Source organism: Passer domesticus, chromosome Z, assembly GCF_036417665.1.
Source record: "Passer domesticus isolate bPasDom1 chromosome Z, bPasDom1.hap1, whole genome shotgun sequence".
Taxonomy (NCBI): domain Eukaryota; kingdom Metazoa; phylum Chordata; class Aves; order Passeriformes; family Passeridae; genus Passer; species Passer domesticus.
In genome coordinates, this window is record NC_087512.1 from 48,356,748 (window position 1) to 48,377,121 (window position 20,374).

Here is a 20,374-nt window from a genome sequence, read left to right on the forward strand (position 1 = left end):
AGATGACCTTGGCCGTGCCCACAGCAGCTGGGCCCCGCAGGAGCTCCTTGAGGCCTACTCATTCGCGAGGTCACAGCCTCCTGCTCAGCCAGAAGCAAGCTCTGCTTGGCCTTTTGCCTACAGGGAAGCTCAGGCAAAGCCAAACCAGGCCGAGCTGCTCTCAGAGGCAGGAGCAACACCCCGCTGATCCCTCACCACCTCAGGGCACAACAACAGGTCCTGTGTGGAGGCCTCAGGACCTGGCACTCAGCTGAGCAGGAGCAGGAGGTGGGACAGCTCATGCCGACACACGCACACACAAGGCACCGCTCCGGCACACAAGGATCACAAAGGACCTACTCAGCATGGCCAGGCACTTGTCCTCTGTGCTCTCTCGCTGCTGCTCTCTGCTGCCAGAGGAGCTAGTCGTGCTCCAGGTGCACGAGCTGCTCGTGCTTGAGCTTCCAGCCTGGGCACTGGAGCCTTCTTCCCAGCCTTCAGCTGCAGCTCCTGCAGCTGCCAGGACAGAGGAGGTGGAGCTCTGGGACAAGAAATGAATTTGGGTCACAAATGTGCCTGGCAGAGATGCCCCTCCCATCTCATTTCAAATGCACACCCCTAGGAAGATGCTGCTGGCCACACCCAGGGCTCTTCACCTCCCAGCTTGTGCAGCTTGCTTCAACAGCTCAAGGCACAAAATCCCAAGGCTGCTTTTACATGACGGACAAAATGACACCAAAGACACTGCTACTCAAAGGGGGCACTTACTGGTGTTGTTTGCTCCAGCCCTGGGCTGACAGCAGGGCCAGGTTCATTGGCACCTTCCTCCTCTTCAGCCTCTTCCTCGGGTACAGAGGCAGCCAGAGCAGGTGCTGACGCTGCCCTTGTGCTCTGTGGACAGTCAGCAGCACGAGGGACAGGAAAGAACCTGTCATTCACAACCTTACCTATATTCAGCTACAGGCCCTGCTGCAGCTCAGCTCTTCCTTTAGCTACTGACAGCTGCTCTGTGGGGAGGGCCAGGTCCCTCCTGGGGACAGTGCCACCTCATATCCTGCAAGCTTTTGAACTGCATCTTTGCACTGCTCTCCTCACAGGGGACAGGGAGCCTGCACAGCCACTGGCCACCAAGGGCCTCACTTGTACCCCAGGAGCATCCAAAGACATCCTAATGCTACCTCTTGTCTCTTGCTAAGACAAATTCACAGCCCCTTTCAGAACAGTAGGAAGGTGCCTACTGCCTACTGTTCAGATGTCTGAACAATCCAAGTTCCACTCCCCTTTTCCAAGCCTAACTGACTGGGGGAAGGGCTGGAAAAGATTCCAGCCCTCAGCATCTTCAGCCAGGCATGGGAAGTGCTGTCTGATCAGAAACTTGCAGCTATGCTTTGCTCCAGCCACAGCACTACCCAGAGCTGCCACTTACTGATGCTGGATGCTCAGGCCCTGCAGTGGCAGCAGGTGCAGTTTGGGGAGCATCTTCCTCCCCTTTGGCCTCTTCTGCAGGAAGACACATAGCCAGAGGAGCCTCCGAGGTTGGTGTTGGGCTCTGCAGACAGACAGCAGCATGAGGGACACATGACCTTCTTTATATTCAGCTCTAGACCCAGATGCACTAAGGAGAAATCATCTGTAGGGAAATGGGATTCTAAGTTGCTCCAACTCAAGTAAAATGGGACAATTAGATGGGACTGCACTCTCTTGTGCACGAGATATTCTCTCATGGCTTAAAGCACCAAGCAACCCCACTTCCAGCTGCTTAAAAGCTCTGAAAAGGAACTGCAGAAAACAGCCCAGGTTCCTCCTGCTGCTGCTGCTCTTGCTGCAAAGAGTCTGGACTGTACTTTCATTCATGCAACCAGGCTGGCACTGGTCTGCAACAGGCCCAGCTCACAGCTTGCTCCACAATTGTCAAATGCTCCCAAGGCCAGAGGCTCCTTTCCCACTCACCCAAAGACCGGATTCTCTCCAGGCATGGGTGATGTGACCTGCAACACACAAGGGAAAAACAACCAGATGCTGAAAGAAAACTGCCTGTGCTGGGCAAGCCCACCAAAAAGTCAACCCAAAGACAGAGCATTCTGCTTTCACTACATCACTCCAGCTGCAACCCCTGTGTCACACAGCAAGCACATCAACAGCACAAAATACTGCCTGATGTCTACCTTTTGTCCTCTTTGGCCACTCAACCCATAGAAACCTGGGACTGAGAAAGTCCCAGTGGTTCTGCCCCACCCCACCCAGCAGGAGCTACAGCTCCTCCTTTTCCTGTGCTTCAGTTTTCTCAAGAGATTGCATGTAGCAATTGCCATGAGCTCACTGAAAACCTTTCCCCAGAAAAGCTTCACCCAAGTGCCCCTTAGCCATGGTGGCAGTTCTATCGTGACACAGCACGGGAACAGCTCCTGGGTTCAGGAGCATACAAGAACTCCTCTGAAATGTCTATCTCAGAGGCCTTTTCCGAGCTGATTCTGTAATTTCTTTACAGAACAAATGGCTCTTTTAATGTGCAGGAAGTGTCAAGTTCCACAGGCACATGCTGGGATGAGGGAATGCATATAGGAAGGCTTGAACTGAGGGACTTCCCCTCAGTCCTGGAGAGCAGTGCACAGCTTTTACAAGGACTCCTGACAAGTTCTCCCACTCTTCCTATCTTGGAAGTTGTCTTCCTTGAGCCAGCAAACTGAGGGGACTCCAGACTCCATTGCCACAGGCTGTGCCACGGGAGAAGCGGAACCCCTGCAGGCCACATTACAAATGCTGCCCACTCCCCGCTGGCTAGAGACACCCCCTTCTTGGCTGGAGCTGTTGACAGTGGCTTTACCCAACCAAAGGCCTCCTGGTGGCACTTTGGTTTCCATATGCTGCAATATCTACTTACGTGCCAGGTGGGTGAGAAAGTACCCAGAATAAGCCACGGAAAAAGCTGTGCAAACTGCAGCACACACTCCCTTCATGGCTTGAGCAGCGCTGCTCAAGTCTGCAGCAGACAACGCCTGTGGGGAAAAGCAAAAATACTCAGAGTCCTGCTGGCAGAGACCTCGTCGATCAGCAGGTTCCGCCCGCAGTGAGCGTGCCACAGAGCTGCTCTGCACACTGAGCCCTTCCGGGCCTCGGCACAGCAACTTTGCCTTGACAACGCCGGGATGCGGCCGCTGACATCACAATAGCGGCCGCCCTAGGCTGGATTGTGAATTCATGCACAGAACCAGACCTTCTCTACACCTAATGCCAAAAAAAGCCTGCAAAGTTCTCCTCTGTTACAAAGCAACACACAAAGCCCTCCTAGTCCATCACCTGTTGCTCAAGGCATCTAAGAGTAGAAACACACTGAGCCCCTGGAGCCCACACTGAGAAGCTGAGCACTGAGAAGGGACCAGGATGTGAGGAACCACATTAGTGGTCTTTGGCCACTATTGCTGATGAGCAAAAGCCAGAAGGCTTATTCCTTTGTTCTAGAAATCAGAAAACAAGGAGAAGAAGCACTGCTTTAATTACATTTAGAGGTTTCTCCTAGGTACAGAGACATGGTCATGGATCTTTCTATACATAAATATATATATATATGTATGTATATATGTATGTATGTATATTATATTATTGAATACTATATATTCAAAACATTTTACATCATAGCCATGGGTGTGATTTCAGCAGGGAAATGCCATGACAGAAAATGCAAGGAGGATTGTTCTGTCTGACTCACTCTAGCAGGGAGGCCTTGGGACCAAAGCACCACCCCATTTTTCCCCCCATTTTTGTCCTTCCACAGTATTTGTTAGGAGATGGGGCTGAGATGGGTGGCATGGAAATGACAGCTCTGACACACAGCTGAAACCATCAGGGCCAGGGTGGCATGTGGGACTGTTTTTCTGCTCCAGCAGAACAAGGCAAGCCACAGTGGTGACACTGATCCCAAGTGAGTCCAGCCAAGCCAAGTGGAGCCCAGCAGGGTGGTAGGAAGAGGCAGCGAAGCGGCAGATCCCATTCCCACACACATGCCCAGCGTGGCAGACTGATGGCAGCGGCAGTGCCAAACAGAGCTCTGCAGGGACGGAGAGACACCCATCACCATCACCACTGCCACCATCCCTGCTGCAGAGAGGGAGCAGGAAACTGCCACTGCAGGTGCACAGCTGCTCCAGGCAGCACCAGCAGCCCCCATCTACCATCAGAACCATTCTGTAAGCCCTCGCCATCCTGTCTTTGTTTCAGCAGCCCCATGTGACACTTCACCTTTGTTGCATAAGCCAGTACCCCTTTTGCACAATTTTCTTCTTATTGTTGTGCACTGCTTTTTATTTCCTCACTACACTGTAACTCTAATAGTTTTAACCTCTCATCGATTGTTTTCTCCATTGTCCCTTTCCATTGTTATGGAGAAGGGGAGAGAGGAGACGCTTTACAAGGACCACCTCAAGAAGAGGACATAGAATGGAGGGAATGCCTTAGAAAGTATAAACAACCCTCATGCAGCCGCTTTTGGAAGGAATAGATGTCCAAGTTTCTTAAGATCCAGTTGCAAATCTGTGGAGTCTTGACAGCCAAGAAGCACAGGAACCTGGACACCTTGCTGTGAGGGACTAGAAGAGAGTGCTGGCTCAACACTTTTCAGGGGCTTGTATGTAGGGAAAGGGGCAGATCAAGCCTTTCTCTGGTGAGGCGATGCCCCACTCGGCACGCCCCACACCCCCAGGCCTGTATCCCAGCCCAGCAGTGGCCGCTGATCCCTGGCACACCAGAGGCAATGCTCCACACCTGTGTCTGGAGCCCCTAACCCAGCTCCTAAATGGCCAAGTGAGTGGGAGCCCCATGTGGGGGAAGGCCCCAGGAGAGCCAAAGGCTATTTACCTTGGGATATGTGGCCACCACATGTCTTGACCCTACCTCCTCTTGGAATTTCTATCAGCTGAACACCACTGGAACCTGGAGTGATAGCTATGTTGGTTCTTTTCTGTCATTCTCTCTTTCTCTTTCTTCTCCCTTTTCCCTCCTCTCAGAGTTTTGAATAATTTAAAATCTAACAGGTTTAATAATCTAAATGTAAATTAACTTGCAGAGATTATAAATTGAATGGGCTAAGTTAATCCTTCATGGAATGTTTTATGTTGATTGAATCCTGCTCTAAATTATTTTTGCCTTTAAAGTTCTCTGATTTTCAAACGTTGCCAGTCAAGGGTTTTTATGTTATTCCGAACTCTTGAGAACATCTCGTCGGTATTTCTCCTGCTTTTCTAACTTAGAGTACATGAACAAGTTGAAGTCCTTTTAAAGTATCTCACAGAGCAACATTTTTGGATGCTTGCATTTTAATTGGCACAGCAAGCCAGGTACTCTTGAGGTGACTTGGGCCTTTTATACAGCATTAACTGTTCATGACATAACAAAGGAGAAATAAATTTTCAGTCAAAGCTGCTCTTTTCTGGCAGAAAAGTAATAGAATCCCACGCAGAAACTGATCTGAACTGCTCTCCACTGCCGCACTTGCTAAAAGCTTATATAGAAAGCTTGTCCAGCCCTAAAGAGAGATGGGGATGGAGAGGAACTAGCACCATCCACAGTTACTTGTGGAGAAACATGAAATTTGGTAGAAGAAAATTAAAAACTCCCAGTAAAGGACCATGCGTGGTATCCATATGCATGGAGGTTTGACTCAGAGCTGTATGGTGCCCATCAGCTGCAAATTGCCTCAGAGCCTGAAACAATAGCCAGCCTCAGGCCAGAGCAGGGACTGAATGCCAGGGTGAAGCCAGCCCCCACACCATGAGAAATCAGTTAAACATGTTCCTCCAAAGCCAGAGAGGTTTAGAGTTGCAATTTAACAGTGCTGGGGAAGGTCTGGAAGCAGTGTTTTCCAGACTCCAGGAACAGCAGGGCGTTCCTGACTGCAAGGTCAGCCCTGCAGCCCTTGGGAGGGCTTTAATGCCTCAAAGTCCAACCCCGCCCCTCACTCTAAACTCCGCCAGCCCCTATAAAATACAGAGGTAGGATGCCCCGAAGATGATGTCACCTTCCTCTGCTCCCTGGAGGAGAGGTTCGGCTCTGCAAAGCCAATCTTCTTCCCTCCTCATCCCAAGCCCTGCTCACTGATAAAGAAGGAATTCCCTTATCAGGATGCAGTGTCTGGAAGTGATACCTCATTCTGCAACAGAAGTGGTTGAACGACACGGGAAAATAAGCAATGATTGCAATGAAAGGGAAATGGAGAATGTTTTGCGAATTTGGATTTGGGGGAATGAAATAGAACTTTTGGAGAAGGAAGCACATGGTGAAAATTCCTAGTCTTTTGCCCGGGGAACAACCTGTGATGTGACAAGTTTGGACCCCTTGCAGGGGAGAGAACCCCAAGCAATGCATGAGAAAGAGCTGAAGCCCGTTGACCTTCGTCTGTGTTGTTGTAAGTTATTTCAACATTTAAGGATCAAAACTGAGAAAACAAAATCTTGGCACCACCTCCAAAAAGTTATGGTTGTTGATAGAAGGTGGTGGATTGAAATATCCCAAGAGGCTCTCTGGAAAGAAAATGGGGATTAAATGGGGATTCGGTTTCCCCGGATTCTTAAGGAAGCTTTGCAAACTGCTCCTGCCCTGCCTCCTTCTGGCAGCCCTGGCTATTGAGCCTTGTCTGCCACCAGAGGCTGGAGGCCGAAATGCTGCTGCTAGAGCATCTGTAACCCTTAGGAGAAAATGCTTTTATCATCATGCAAGTTTGTTGTTTTGGTCTCACTAATAAGCCTGAATGTTCAAGAATGTCCTCACTACTCAGGAGACTGGGTGTACATCCAGACCCAGAAAGGAGAGCCACTTAACCAGAAGTGGAAAGGACTTTTGATCCCATGGCTGTGAGATTTACAGCTGGACACTCCTAAATTATGTGATTAAAGTTAGCTCTGGACACATGGAATTGTATTGGACAGTACAGTAAATGTAACTCTGCTGCAGATAAAGCTGCAATGGAACATTTCTAAAGTGAAAAACATTAAATGGTTTCTCTTTCTGCCCATTTCCAGAGCAGTGTCCCTGGTATGGCAGCATGGCTGTTTGTTCCTGAATTAGTCAACCATCCTAGCAGGACCTTGTAGCTAATGACTACAATAGCAAGTATGGCTTTGAGTGCCACAGAGGTAAGAGAGCAAGAAAGAAAACAGAGCCATGTCTGTAGGAGTGTGCACCCTAATGGCAGAGTGGCAAAACTAGCCTTTGTCCCCGAAAAAAGGAAAGAAGGCCAAAAGTTTCTCTCAAGGATTAGGTGAAAAGCCACCTCATGGGACCTCAGGGACTTCACCAAATACTTGAGGACATCTAATTGGATAGAAGCCAAAAAGTCCTGCTTGATCCATCAGGGAGAAAAAGAAGAGAAAAGAGCTAAGTGCTTTTGTGAGGTGTTTTTACCAGGAGCAGACCTCTGCACCTGGCTCGAGTTTTTCTCTTTGTTATTATGCCTTTTATTAAACCTTTTTGTTTCTAACACTGCTGCAGAAGTCATCCTGCTAATTTTATGCCCCCAAAGTAATACATAAGCTGTCCTTGGCTGTATTATATTTCTTTTGAGGGCTTATGAGACCTGGCTAAGAAAAAGAAACATAATAGAGCAGAGCTGGGCAGCCGCTGGGGGTACTACAGTGCACTCACAGCCACCTGCCAACGCAGCTAGCCAAAACTAAAACAAGCAAACAGAAGCAAAACCAAACAGACCAACCCTCAAATAATTTTTAAAAATAAAAAAAAAAAAAAAAAAAAAAAAAAAACAAACAACCAAAAACCCAAACAATACAGGTGCTTGGCCTAATGGCCTGGTTACTAATAACATAAGAAAACAACTATTAAAGATGACACCTGGGACACCAGCTGGCCAGAGCCAATTCCCAGCTATCCTATAACTTGCCTTTCTGTGCAAACACAGAGGTTTCAGTTGCCCACCTTTCAGAGAGAGGAGCCTGCCAGACCAGATTGAACACTCAGCAATGTCTACTTGAATGATCTAAAGCTTTCAATCCAGAAGCCCAAGCTTATGAAGTGCAATTCTTCCTTTAATTTCCTAGATTCAAAACTGATTCTTCAGACCTACGCATGAGGCAGTTCTCCAGATCTATTGAGGACATGGAATGGTTTGGAAACCAAACTAAGGAACAAGGCACAAACCCAATCTTTATAGGACCAGGGAGAAAATGCTAAGAGGAAAAAGAGCAATTGTGGTTTTATTCCATCATTATTAGCTATAACTTGCAATTGCTGTGGGGTAGTTCAGAGTTTATTCAGGTTGACAACTTGAGTCAAAAGTTTATTTCATTCCTGAAGCTGCAGACTTGAAATGCTTCGAGTTCTTACATCCCAGGGGAATCCCGTATGCAAAATACTTGAAAATACATTTTTTATCAGAAAGAAAAAGAGATTTAAGCATTGTTGCAAGTGTTTTATATATTCATAGAAATCTCAAACTACTAGGTTAATTCCTGAGACTATTTTTACCTTTTGCACTTGTGCTTATTGTTGTCTGATTCCATATTCTCTTACTGCTTGTAACCCACACTAATCCTATCTCACTGCATGCAATAATAAAGCAAAGAATTACCTAAGGGATGAAAAGAACGCATTCCTCACTGTCTTGCATAAGGATGAAAACAGAACATTTCAGGGACTTCAACAACTCATTTCTCTGAATAGGAGCAAAGAAATAAAAGGCAGCAAGCTTTAACCACTCCACAAATCCCAGCTCAAGTAAGAAGCTCACAAAGGGCACTAAGGCAGGGAGACATGTGGACACGTGCACACCATCACCTCATCTGCAAAAATGGACCTGTTTCACAGCACCAGCCAGTTCATAGAGCCAAACTCCTTCCCCAGCCCCATGGGAAAGCAGTGTCAAGGCACAGGAACTGGGAAGTGTCCCAGGGTGCAGAGATAATGCTGGCGGCATTTGTGCCAGCAGTACTGGCTCAGACACACTGAAGTTCAGCTGATGCTGTGCAGCAGTCTCTTCACACTGCTAAGTTTCATAGGGCTGGCTGTATTTTTCACAACAGCCACTTCGGTACAGGACGGGTGTAGTGAAAAGTTCTGGAGTTCTGTTTCCACTCTCGTAAATTCCTATTTCTCTTCTTCTTTAAGACACCCACAACTTGAGAGACCTCAGGAGGCAACATTGAATTGCAAGCAGTTCCCAAAGTGAGCTTGTAAAATATGCTCTAGGTTTACATTATGTACTATGGGGATTTCAAAACTCTCTCTTTCAAACACTGTTATTTTTCCAGTTAAAAATGCCTGTCAATTAAAAAGCTTAAACTTGGCCAGTTTTAACTACAGAGGAGAATACTCCCTGTCCCAGACCACCATCCAAACACACCCTTGCTTGGATACAGCTCTTGGACCTTTTGGGTAGCTTGACTACAGAATTCAAACATCCAAGAACAGGGGTACAAATACAAACCCTTATGCAACCATCTGGAAGCAACTAGGAAGTTGTTGGGTTGTTCTCATTCTGGAGGAAGAATTTACACAGCAGTAATAGAAATCACCTTTCTCCAGAAGCAGCTCTCACAGCTAGCACACTTAAGACTGCAGCACAAGCAGTTCCTAGGTGTGGAAGCTAATTGTTACATGCCACAAATAGCATGTGGAACTGCTGCAGGAAAACACCACAGACACATTTTCTTCTCTTTTTCCTTCAGTTCCAAAGAGAGTCATAAAATCTGGCTGGCTCCCTGGGGAGCTGTGTTAACACTAAAAACACTGACCAGCAGAAATGATTGCAATCACACCACTACAATCTTCCATGGAGGAGGGCAAGTGTATGGTCAAATTTGCCCCGAATTCTCATCATGTCCATCTACTCTGGATACCCTTACTTGGGATTTTTGTTTCTCAGCCATCACAGAACTGAGAACTGAGAAAAAGAGAAAAAAACAAGAACAGTCCTTGGGTAAGGGCAATACTGGACTGTCAGGAACTAAAAATAGTTGATAGCATCTGTATCAGGCATTGTTTTTTTACTCTCTACCAGTGTCCATTTCAGGTATCCTGATAGCATGATTTAGGATTTTGCAGCTAAATACAATGGGCTGCAATTTGAGAGGCCTACAAAAAATAAAACCTTATCAGACTGGTTTCTCCCCTAGGTGACAGGTGCAAAGTAGAAAATGGAAGGGCCTAGAGATAATTTTAGAAACATGCAGTATTTGCATCAGGTTCCAAGGGCATAGAGATATTGGAGCAGCAAGAAAATGCTCCCAGAAATGTTTTTCTAGCCTGAAGAGACCAGCCAGCCACAGGAACAGGAGAGAGCCACTTCTTTTAGAAATGTGTACATTACTGAATGCAAGATCCATTGGGCCTTTCAGCTTCTGTTTGCAACAAAAAGGAAGATATTAACTTGTGTTTATGACGACTGTAATTGGACTTCAATGTTGTTGAGACACTCTCAGAGCAAAATACAAAGAAACTACATTCCATGTCAGTAAACCCAGCATTTAGAGTAGCAACTAAATAGTCCTATCTCAGAGTTAAATGTTCAATTCTTTATAAATGCAGTACCAAAACCAGTTAAATGCCACCTACACCCCAGACATCCACCTATACCTGCTTGTGTAAATAGTATTTTCCACTCCACTCCCTGGCCCTTCTCTCACCACAGTCCTCAAGCCCTCAACCAGGCACAAGCCAACTTCTCACCTGGCTGTTAGTAATTACCAAGCACCTGTTGGTAATTACCTGAGCACCTGCCCCACCCACAGCAGCTGTGCAGGGCCCTGACTGCTGGGAGAACAGGCTTGAAATGCAGACCCCAACCCCCCACCAAAAAAAAAAAAAAAAAAAAATTACAACCTTTCTGAACAATTTCAGACTAGTAAAAGATCAGGACATAGAGAGACTTGTTTATTCCCTTCAGGCCAATCAAGAAAAATTTTATATCCTTCTCTGTGAAGGGAAGTCATGGCTTTTTTTTGAAGCAGAAGCATGTTTTATCAGCCCACTTTCCTTCCTCGTTTGTCCCTGCTTCCCAGGAGGCCACTCACTAGGCATATCTAGAAATACCTGTGTCTGAAAACACATCTCATGAGTGCATGACTTGCACTGCAGCAGTTTAAGGCATCGTTCTTATTGCACAAAGATCACAAACCTCTTCTAGAAGAACTGCAGAGTTCTTACTATGGAGCAGTAAGAACCCTGCCATCACATCTGCTGCTAAAGCAACAATTCCAGCTTTGCAGTGGCTTAAGCGGGCTGAGACAGAAGTGTTGCTCCATCAATGCATAAACCACAACAAAGCAGTGGTGACAAGCCTTTGTTCCAAGTTTGACTGAAGCTTTGGGAAGCAGCTTTGCCTGCAGAGGGCACACAGAAGCATGACGCGTTTGCCTACTGTGCCACTACAATTTCTACACCATCATTATCACTGCTCGGGTGACTGAGCAAGCTGACAGTGTATGACAGATTGTCTGTCATGTACAGAAAGTCACAGAAAGAAGAAGGGAGGGAGAAAACATGGAAGATCACAATGCAAAAGATGTTGAAGGAGTGTGGCAAGGATTGAGGATTAAGAGACAGAAATAAGAAGAGACCATACCCCTAAACTGTCAAGTACTGAGGGGAAACTGCAAGTACTTGCATGTTTGAGCTTACCACCTGGACTTGCATGCCTTGTCCACATTGCCATAATTTCAATCATTTTGTTTCCTGGACAAGCTGCCAGGTCCCCAATACCAGTCCCACCTCCCTTCCAGCAGTCTCTGTCTGTGCAGAGAGTTGAAAATAGATCAGGGATTACGTTTTACTCCATAAGCATTCAAGACAGCCAGAGAGCTTCCAGGAAAAAGGCCATACAGAGTGCCCAGGACAAAGAGAGTTTAAGCAAGTGGAAGATGGAGGTATTGATTGAGGATCACAGTTATGTTGAGGTTTAACCTTTCATAGGTTTGTTGCTTTTGAAAGAGAGATTTTTGGAACTCCCTTGAGTTAGCAATATGAATTAAGCATTTAAATTTTAGCTTGCAGAATTATGTGTTGAATTTTAACCATTTACTTAAGAAACCTCTGTCTATAGAGGTTTTCTATAGAATAGAAAAACGCCAATTTTAGAAGCTTCTTGCATAAAGAACAATACTGGGAGAAGACCAAGGATGCAGAAACCCAGATAAAGGGCTCCTCTCTCTCTCCAAGCTCATCAAGACTGAGAGACGTACTCAGATAAGCACCAAGGGACCAAAGCACACGCACAAAGGAGAAAAGTTGAAAAGTTCAGCCATACGGATGACCACAATCTTCAGCCTCAGAGACCACCAAAGACTCCTATGTCACCCCCACCATGAACAAGGCATGCTCAGAAGGGCATGGATCTAATTATCATGCCAGGCGAGGACAGGCAGGGCCAGGGGTTGAATGTCATGTATATGGAGCACCTTTGTGAATAAAAGATGGGGCTCAAACCAGGGCTCAGGGCACAAGTTTTCAGGAGAGCTATCTCACTTGTGCCCGGTGCTGACAATACAGACCCACTTCATAACTACATCAGGTTGTGGAGTCTATTTATTCCACCTATGGCTTCACTTTTCTATGGAAAACTGCAGGTGAGAAAGCCAGGCAGAAAAGGGAAGGAGAAGCCATGTAAACAAACCCATAGCTCTATACAAGGACAGAAGCAGATTTCACCTTCACCAGGCTCAAGAGACTTCAATTTGCTCTGGCATTCTTGACATTCATTCTCCTGTGGAAGAGCGCGGGGCTCCCATTACCTGAGAGGAAACGCGCTTTGATCCTGGCTCAGGCACGGGCTGTACAACCTGCGGCCAGTCCCGTGCTGGTGTGGCTGGAGCAGCTGCGCTGCGCTGTGAGCTCAGGAGAATGGAGCTGTAGCTGCTGCCACCCTTGGCTGTGTTTGGGAAGCAGAAGGTAGGAACATCAGTCATCTGTTGTGTTTGACTTTATTGTTATTTAAGATTGTAGTAAATACTGAGCATGAGCTGGGGTGCAGATTGTAATTGCACCTACCTCACTGGGGGCTCCTGGGGAAGCAGTTGCCTTGAGAATCAAGCTCCTCTCCTCCAAAGGCACTTCCCCAAATGTCAGCATTTCCCAGGGAACACCAACACAAATGTCAGAAACCCTGGCAAGGCTGAATTCCTTCTGCTCCTTGCAGCACAGGCACTCCAGCTCGAGCTCATCTTCCCTCCCCCAGCTCTGTGTCACTTCCTTCCCCACGCCCACGCGTCGCTTTGGGCGCGCAGCCCCGGGCCCCTACAAACACGAGCTGCCCGCTGCCTCTGCACGTGCCTGAACTCCTGCCTGCGCTCAGGGCAGCAAAAGCAGGCTGTTCCCAGCCAGGGAGCGGAGCCCTGTTCCCGCAGGAGGCTCTGGTCAGCCCCTTGCAGGACGCTGCGCTGTGCACACAGCACTTCTGCCCGCCCAGAGCGCTCCTGGCACAGCAGAGCACAAGCTGGCCGGCTCTGGGCTCAGCACACCCCAAACACGGGCACAGGAAGACGCAGTGGCTGTTTTGCAGCCATGCCCAAGAGAGCTGGGAAGGTCCCCTGCCTCTGGTCTCACTTGGTTGGCTTTCTGACTGGGCCTGAGGCAGGGGCTGCAATTCCTCACTTGTGGGGAGAGCAGAGCTGCCAGAAGCGCACCCAGCCTGCAGGCACTGCCTGACAGCGCTGCGGCCACTGGGACGCTCGCGCCTCTGCTGCTGCTTCATTTGCTTTGAGTCACACCCAGAGCTCACTGTTAGGCCACCATGGTCTCTGGTTCTGCCCTCTTCCTGTCCCTGTGTATGCATGGAGCATTGCTGTACTTTCAGGAAGCTCTTGGTGAGAACTTCCAGCATCGCAAGCTCCTCTGCCCTTGGTGGATGCTTGCCATGGAAGAGCATACTCAAGCTGGCTTTTCTAAAACCCAGGGTCCTTGTTCCCCTCAGCGTGCTCAGCACCACCTTTAACTCCACAGTGCTGTGCAACTGGAGCAGCAGGACAGGGACCTTTGTAGCCTGAGCTACCCTTGTTCCTTCCTGCCCGTGCACAGATGACGGCGTAGAAGAGAACGGCAGTAGGGCCCTGCGTGTCCCCAGGCTCAGAATTTGTGCTGCTTCAGCTCCATGGACAGATCCACGAGTCAAATGAAAAAGCCAAACTGTTTAATAAGGGAAGGCAAAGCGAAGGGGTGAGCTGGGAGGGAAAAAGGTGGATGGGCAGGGCCTGGGGACTGGAGGGAGTGAGCTACCAACAGGGAGGGAGATGGCAGCAGCTCCTGGAGCTTGCCACAGGCTCAGCTGTGACCGGTAAGAGCTGGGCCTGGAGCTGCAGCTGGTCCCCTCTGCTCTGCAGGTGATCCCATCTTCAGAGGGAACTGAGGGTGGCCAAAGGACACCGGTTCTTCTGAGCCTGCAGATGAAGTTTGGAAGATCTCCTGGCCAGGGACAGCAGATGGCACATCTGGGAAGGAAAGGAAACACTGAGTCAGTATGGGGACATTTCCCTTGGCAGCAGCTGCACTTCCTTCAGGGAAGAGGAAATGTCAGAGCCTCCCCAGGAGGGTCAGAAAGAGAAAGCAGCCGAACGGGCCGGGCTGTGGTGAGCGCAGCCGCGGCGGGACCGTCCCGCAGCCCCGGCAGCCCGGCAGAGCTGGCACAGCGCCCGGGCCCTGCCGGCACAGCTGCCTTGCCCAAGGACAGCCCCTGTGCCAGCCGGGGCAGCTGCACTGAGCAGCCCCAGCATGGGCAGGGCCCACGGCCACAGCCCACGCCAGCCTCAGCCCCACCCTGCCTCCCCGGCCCTGGGGCCTCACCCGGGCTCTCTCCAGGCTGGCAGCAGCAGGGCCCCGCTCACTGCTCCTGCTGCTGGCCCTCGGCTTCTCCCTGCTGGCTCCTGGCAGTCTCCAGCTGTCCTTGTGGTCATTGCAGCTGTGGCAAAAGTGGAGGCTCTGGAATTGGTTCCAAGGCCTGGCAGAGCTGCAGTCCCGGAGCCCTCTGTGCTCCCTGCTGGCCCCTCCATCCCCTCAGCCCCGCCATGCTCTCGCCAAACCCCCAGCCCCCTTCAGCTTCTCCAGCCCCTCACAGTCCTCTCACCCCTCTCAGTCCCTTCTGACCCATCCCGTCCCCTTAGACCCGCCACCCCCTCAGCCTGTGCCACTTGCCTGTCACCTCAGTGCCACCATGGCCCTGGGCTGCCCCACAGCCCTCAGCCCCAGCAGCAGCTCAGGGTCACCGTCCCTTCAGCGCCACCGCCCCCTCAGCCCCCTCAGCCCCCTCAGTCTCACCGTCCTTCAGCAGCTCCTCAGGGGACAGTGCCTGGGGCCACCGGCAGCTCCCACCGCTCCAGGGACACCCGGGGCTGGAACTGCTGCTGCGCCCGGCCCGGCCGCCAGCTCGGACCCAGCCCAGGGAGAGGGGACACAGGGGGCACAGGGGGAAAGCAAGAGGTGAGCGAGGAAGCAGAACAGGGCAAGAGGTTAAAAAAAGGTGTATATAAATATCAATCTACGTAGCTAAACCCCCATATACAAATATAAATAGGCATTTACAAATGTATATATGTAAATGTAACTATACACAGGTATAAGTGCAACTGTGCACATCTATAACTACAACAACATATCTAAAGCTATAACGATATACCAGTAAAACCAAAAATAAATTAACTGTACAGATCTCTATCTATATATATAAATATAATCACATAAATCTATAAATACGACTACCTAGATAAACAAAGATAACTATATACATCTATAAATATAACTAGAGACAGAGGAATTCAACTTGCCCGATGTTCCAGGCTCTCCCTCTGTCTCTTCCTGCCACACAGGCTAGCCCTCCTGGAGAGGTCGGTCACATGTGATCTGGAAAGCAAAGGGAACACTGAGTCAATATTGGCCCTTGTGCAAATGTTCCTTGAGCACCAATTGTCCTTCTGCAAGGGACTGTAAAAGATGGCCTGAAAGGCAAACTCTCACTTGGCAATTTGAAGCCTGCTCTTTAAAGAACAGGGATCCTTCCAAGTGTTCAAAACTGAACTGTGTAAAGTGTTTAAGTATCCTGATAAAGTCTCAGCAAAGTCTTGAGCTTGAAACACAGTCTCAGTGACAGAGAGACCTCAGTCCCCACTGAAATGGCTGAAGCTGAAGGCTGGTGGGGCTGAGTTATGAACCAAACTGGGACATCCAGCTTGGTGACACAACTCCCACAAGGTCAGCTTTATTCCCTGCTCCCTTGCCACAGCAGAGGACTCAGTGTCAGAGCCTCTGGAGAAGCGTGGAGGGCAGGGCTCGGGGAGGTTGTGCCCGTGCAGGATTTGAACTAAAGGCACCAGGAAGCACCAGCCCTGCAGACAGGAGCTCAACTCTGCTCATCTCCCTTGCTGCCAGAGGCAGGCTCAGAGCAGCCATCTCACACCTCTCTAAACCAAGGGGGGCTCTGTCCTTACCAGGCTCCTCGGGCTCTGGGGAACTGTTCCTGCAGCTCTCCGTGCCAGATGAGGCTTCCTCTGCTGCAGCTCTGTCCACAGGCTCACCTCCTGAAGACTCAGGCACAGCATTAATATTGCCCTTGAAAGAACAATGGAAAGAAAGAAAACTCAAGATCATTTGGTATTTTCTTGGAATCACATCAGGGATGCAAGTTTCTCTTCTTCTCCATGTAAGCCCAGCCTCTTCCTTTCCCCTCCAATGGAGTTACCTGGGCAGAGGGAGACCTTTCAGATAGGGATCTCCTGATCTCCCGGATCATTTGCTCCACAGCAAAGGCAAGATCCACTGCTGGTGACTGCTCTTCCTCAGGTGTGTTACGGGCTGAGCTGGAGGCTGTTAATGCTGCACCAGCAGTGCCAGGTGGAGCACTGGATGCTGAAGTGCCTGGGGTGGCTGCAAGAATCCAAACCCATTGGTCAGGCTCCATAATGTGGCTCTGGGATACAGAGCTCTATTGCTGCCTTCGATCAAACATCACAGGCAGCAAGCAGGAAAAAAAAGGCAGAGAATTTTTTGGCCTTCTAGGTTCCCCTTCCTAATAGGCTTGACAATTGCTGGCTGAGAATGACAGAGCCTTGTGGAAAAATACTTCAAACGGTCACTTTTAAGTACGTTTGGGAAAAACAAGGCTACAACTCTTTTCCTACCTCGTGGGTCAAAAGCCGGGGGCTGGGGCTGCTGCTCCCTGTGCAGCTGCTGGAAGCTGCAGGGCTGGAGCCGGAGCACCTCCCGGTCGAGAGGAGGCAGCTGCCCCCCGTACAGCTCCTGCAAGCGGCTGGGGGGTCCCTCCCGCCCGAGCGGCAGCGGCGGCTCCCCGTGGAGCCCGAGCAAGTCGCAGGGCGGGATCGCCAGCACCTCCCGCTGGGCGGGCGGCGGCCGCTCCCCGTACAGCTCCTGGAAGCGGCTCGGCCCCTCCCGCCGGGCCGGCACCGGCCGGTCGCGGTGCAGCAGGTGGAAGCTGCAGGGCGGGCGCCGGGCGAGCAGCGGCCGCTCCCCGGGGCGCTGCTGGAGGCGGCCGGGCCGGGGGCTGCGCAGCTCCCGCCCGTCCGGCAGCGTCCGCTCCCGCTGCAGCAGCAGGAAGCCGCTGGGCGGGCGCCCGGGCGGCAGCGGCGGCCGCTCCCGGGGCAGCGGCTGGAAGCGGCCGCGCCCGTGCCGCCCGTCCGGCAGCGGCCGCGCCCCGGGGAGCTGCCGGGAGCCGCAGGGCGGGCGCCTGCGGCCCTCCCGGCCCGCCGCCGGCCGCCGCCTGTCGGCCGCGCTCCGGCGCCGGAGGCGGAGCAGAAGGTCGGGGCGGTCGCGGCGGAAGCAGGGGCTGCTGAAGTGCAGCCAGCCCCCGGCATCGCCCGGCGCAGCCGCGCCGAGCCAGCCCGGCACCCTGCGGAAGCCGTAGCGGTAGAGCTGCCGGACAAAGCTGCTGAACTGCGTGGCCCTGAAGGGGCGCGGCACCGGCCCCGCCCCAGCGCCACCGCCCCCGGGGGCGGGCCCCGGGCTGAGCAGCTCCCGCTCGAAGAGCGAGCGGTCGACGAGCAGTCCCCGGGCCCGGCTGTCCCAGCGCACGGAGCGGACGCGGGGGCTGTTCACCAGGCGCCACAGCTTGGCGGGGAAGGCGCTGGCGCTGAGCCCGGCGGGCAGCGGCAGCTCCGCCATGGCTCCGATCGCCGCCTGTGGCCGCAACGCCCGCGGCGCAACGGCCGCGGCCGCGCCGGCGGCGCGCGGCCGGAGGGGGGCGCTGCGCTCGCGCCCAGCGCGGCCCCGGCGCGGGCCGGACTTGGCGGGGACGAGCGCGGCAGAGCCGGGGCCGCGGGCACAGCGCGGGCGGGGCGGCTCCCGGCGCTGGCCGGGCTCCGCACGGCACGGCACGGCACGGAAGGGCAGCGCCCGGCACGGCATTTCAGGGCAATGGAAGCCCGTGGCGAAGGCACTGGGAGCAGTTGCGGGCTCTGTCCCCACTGTGCATCCCGTGCCTGGGTCACCATCGGTGACAGAGAGGAAGGACATTGCTCTGGCTTGGCTGGGGAAAGGATGAAAAGGGGGCATTAGAAAACATTCATTTGGTCTCCTTTTCAGCAGACTGGCTCTTTTTATCTCACCATGTCTGCCAGTCTTTGGCAGAGTTGGCACATTTCTCGTGATTTAGAGTCAGCTACAGCAGCAGGAAGGGGCAGCAGGTTTGTCAGATTGATTTCAAAGCTAAAGTGCTGCCCCATGGATGGATGCTGCTTTATTCAAGGGATTTCTGGCCTGGAGTTGTAGTGAACTCATGCTGGTGTTTTCCCAAACAGTGTTGCCTTTTTCTTTCCTCAGGAATCACCTCTTCTTCCCCCCATCTGGGGAGAGTTCCAATGCAAATGCCTCCTGCAGCCAGCTCTTGTCACTGTAGACTGACAAAGGAGATTTCACAATGGAGAGAGACTCCCTAGAGCTGCTGTGGAGAGCTGAAGGGGGAAGCTTTGTCCCTCAGCCTTGAAGTCTTGTTGGAGAACTGCTTGTGCTCTGGGGGACGCACAGCTTTTCCAAGCCCTGCAGGTTCATTCCTGAGCTTCCTGACACGCCACAGACTTTGGGGCTGTCATGTTGGAGCACAAATTTCAGTCTGGGAACTTTTGTGACACAGGGAACAGGATTAGCCCTGCAAGGCCAGGCTAGGGCCAAGAGCAGAAGGCCAGCAGCCTGCATTTGCCCCCAGGGAGCCCTCCAGAGCAAGAAGCCACTCCTGGCCAGGGGCTGAGGTGCCCGAAGCTGCCTCCCCGCTGTGCAGCTCTGCAGAGCTCACTCAGCGCCGGGTCCTGGGCAGCTGGGACAGCCCGGCTGCCCTGGAGCACAAGGAGTGTCCTAGAGAGAAGCTGCTGCCCTTTGCTTTGCAACTGTTTCACAGAGTCCTGTCATTAATCCACAGAGTCTGACATGTTTTTCTTTCTTCTCAAAAATGTTACACAGCTTTTTGAGAAAATTGAGTGATGTAGCTTCTGCTGGTGGTGGTGCTTTTGTCTGCAGATGAGGGCAGGTGATTTGAACCAAGGACGGAGTCCACTGTTGACATCCTAGCTTTGCCAAGTCAAGAAAATCATTCACAATTGAGCTACTGGTGCTGAGCAGTAGGATTTTTTCCTAGTTTTTGGAAAACTACAACCTTAAGAAACCCAACAGATTTTCCTCCATGAGGATACCAGCAGTAGCATGATACCAGTTTTTTCACCTCTTCTCTGTGTCTTTGGTGCTTTTGAGAGTTCCTCAGTGCCCAGCAGGAATGAAAGGACATGTGATGATGTGATTTAAGAGCTCTGTGTTGTTCCTTGCCACATGAGTGTTCATGACAAGCTGGACAGCCCACTTGTGGCTCTGTCGAGCTAAATTCATCCCAGTTCTGTGCAAACAGCAGCCCTGAGGTGCTGAGGAGAGCAAGGACAGTGGGTGGGTGTGCATGCACACAGCCGGGGCTGACTGCTGTGTGGGCAGAAGGTTTTGGACTGCTGTACATCTTCACTCTCCAGGCTGGAGGAATATATCAAAACTGTATGAAATAAAAATATTTATCAAAACATATCAAAATGTATCACACAACACATATGAATTTATGATAAATGTAATTCATCATCTATATACTACATATTATATATTTTAATATAGATACTATAATAAACAGGAGATATAAAATATAGACTTGGTCTTTTTCTAAGCCATTGCCTGTGGGTCATACAGACCATCTCCTGGTGTTACTGCATTTGTGTCTTCTGGTACTACTTATTATAGCATCCGTGTCCTTGGGAGTTCCTTCAGGGAACTTCACACAAGGGGTTTCCATTGTTTCAGTGCCTTCAGAACTTGTTCCTTCCCAGTTCTCCAGCCTCCTTCTGGATTTTGGAGCATCTCAGCACTTGTGTCCGTGGCCCTTCCTTCATCCCCAGCCTGCAGCAGTCCCAGTCACTGCTGCCTCCCCCTTGCTGCA

General features: G+C 51.0%; 2 long non-coding RNA genes across 2 annotated transcripts; one reads left to right on the plus strand and one right to left on the minus strand.

The window, feature by feature from the left end:
* The first annotated feature begins 3,161 nt into the window (after nt 1–3,161).
* On the plus strand, nt 3,162–7,452 carry LOC135291086 (uncharacterized). The gene is made up of 2 exons (XR_010353952.1): nt 3,162–3,496; nt 6,990–7,452. It is a non-coding gene; the product is annotated as an uncharacterized LOC135291086 (long non-coding RNA).
* A 6,632-nt stretch (nt 7,453–14,084) lies between these two features.
* LOC135289817 (uncharacterized) lies at nt 14,085–17,072 on the minus strand. Its single transcript, XR_010352561.1, has 5 exons — nt 16,640–17,072; nt 16,389–16,509; nt 15,223–15,804; nt 14,752–14,866; nt 14,085–14,399 (listed from the first exon to the last, which is right to left on the minus strand). It is a non-coding gene; the product is annotated as an uncharacterized LOC135289817 (long non-coding RNA).
* Nucleotides 17,073–20,374: the final 3,302 nt, after the last annotated feature.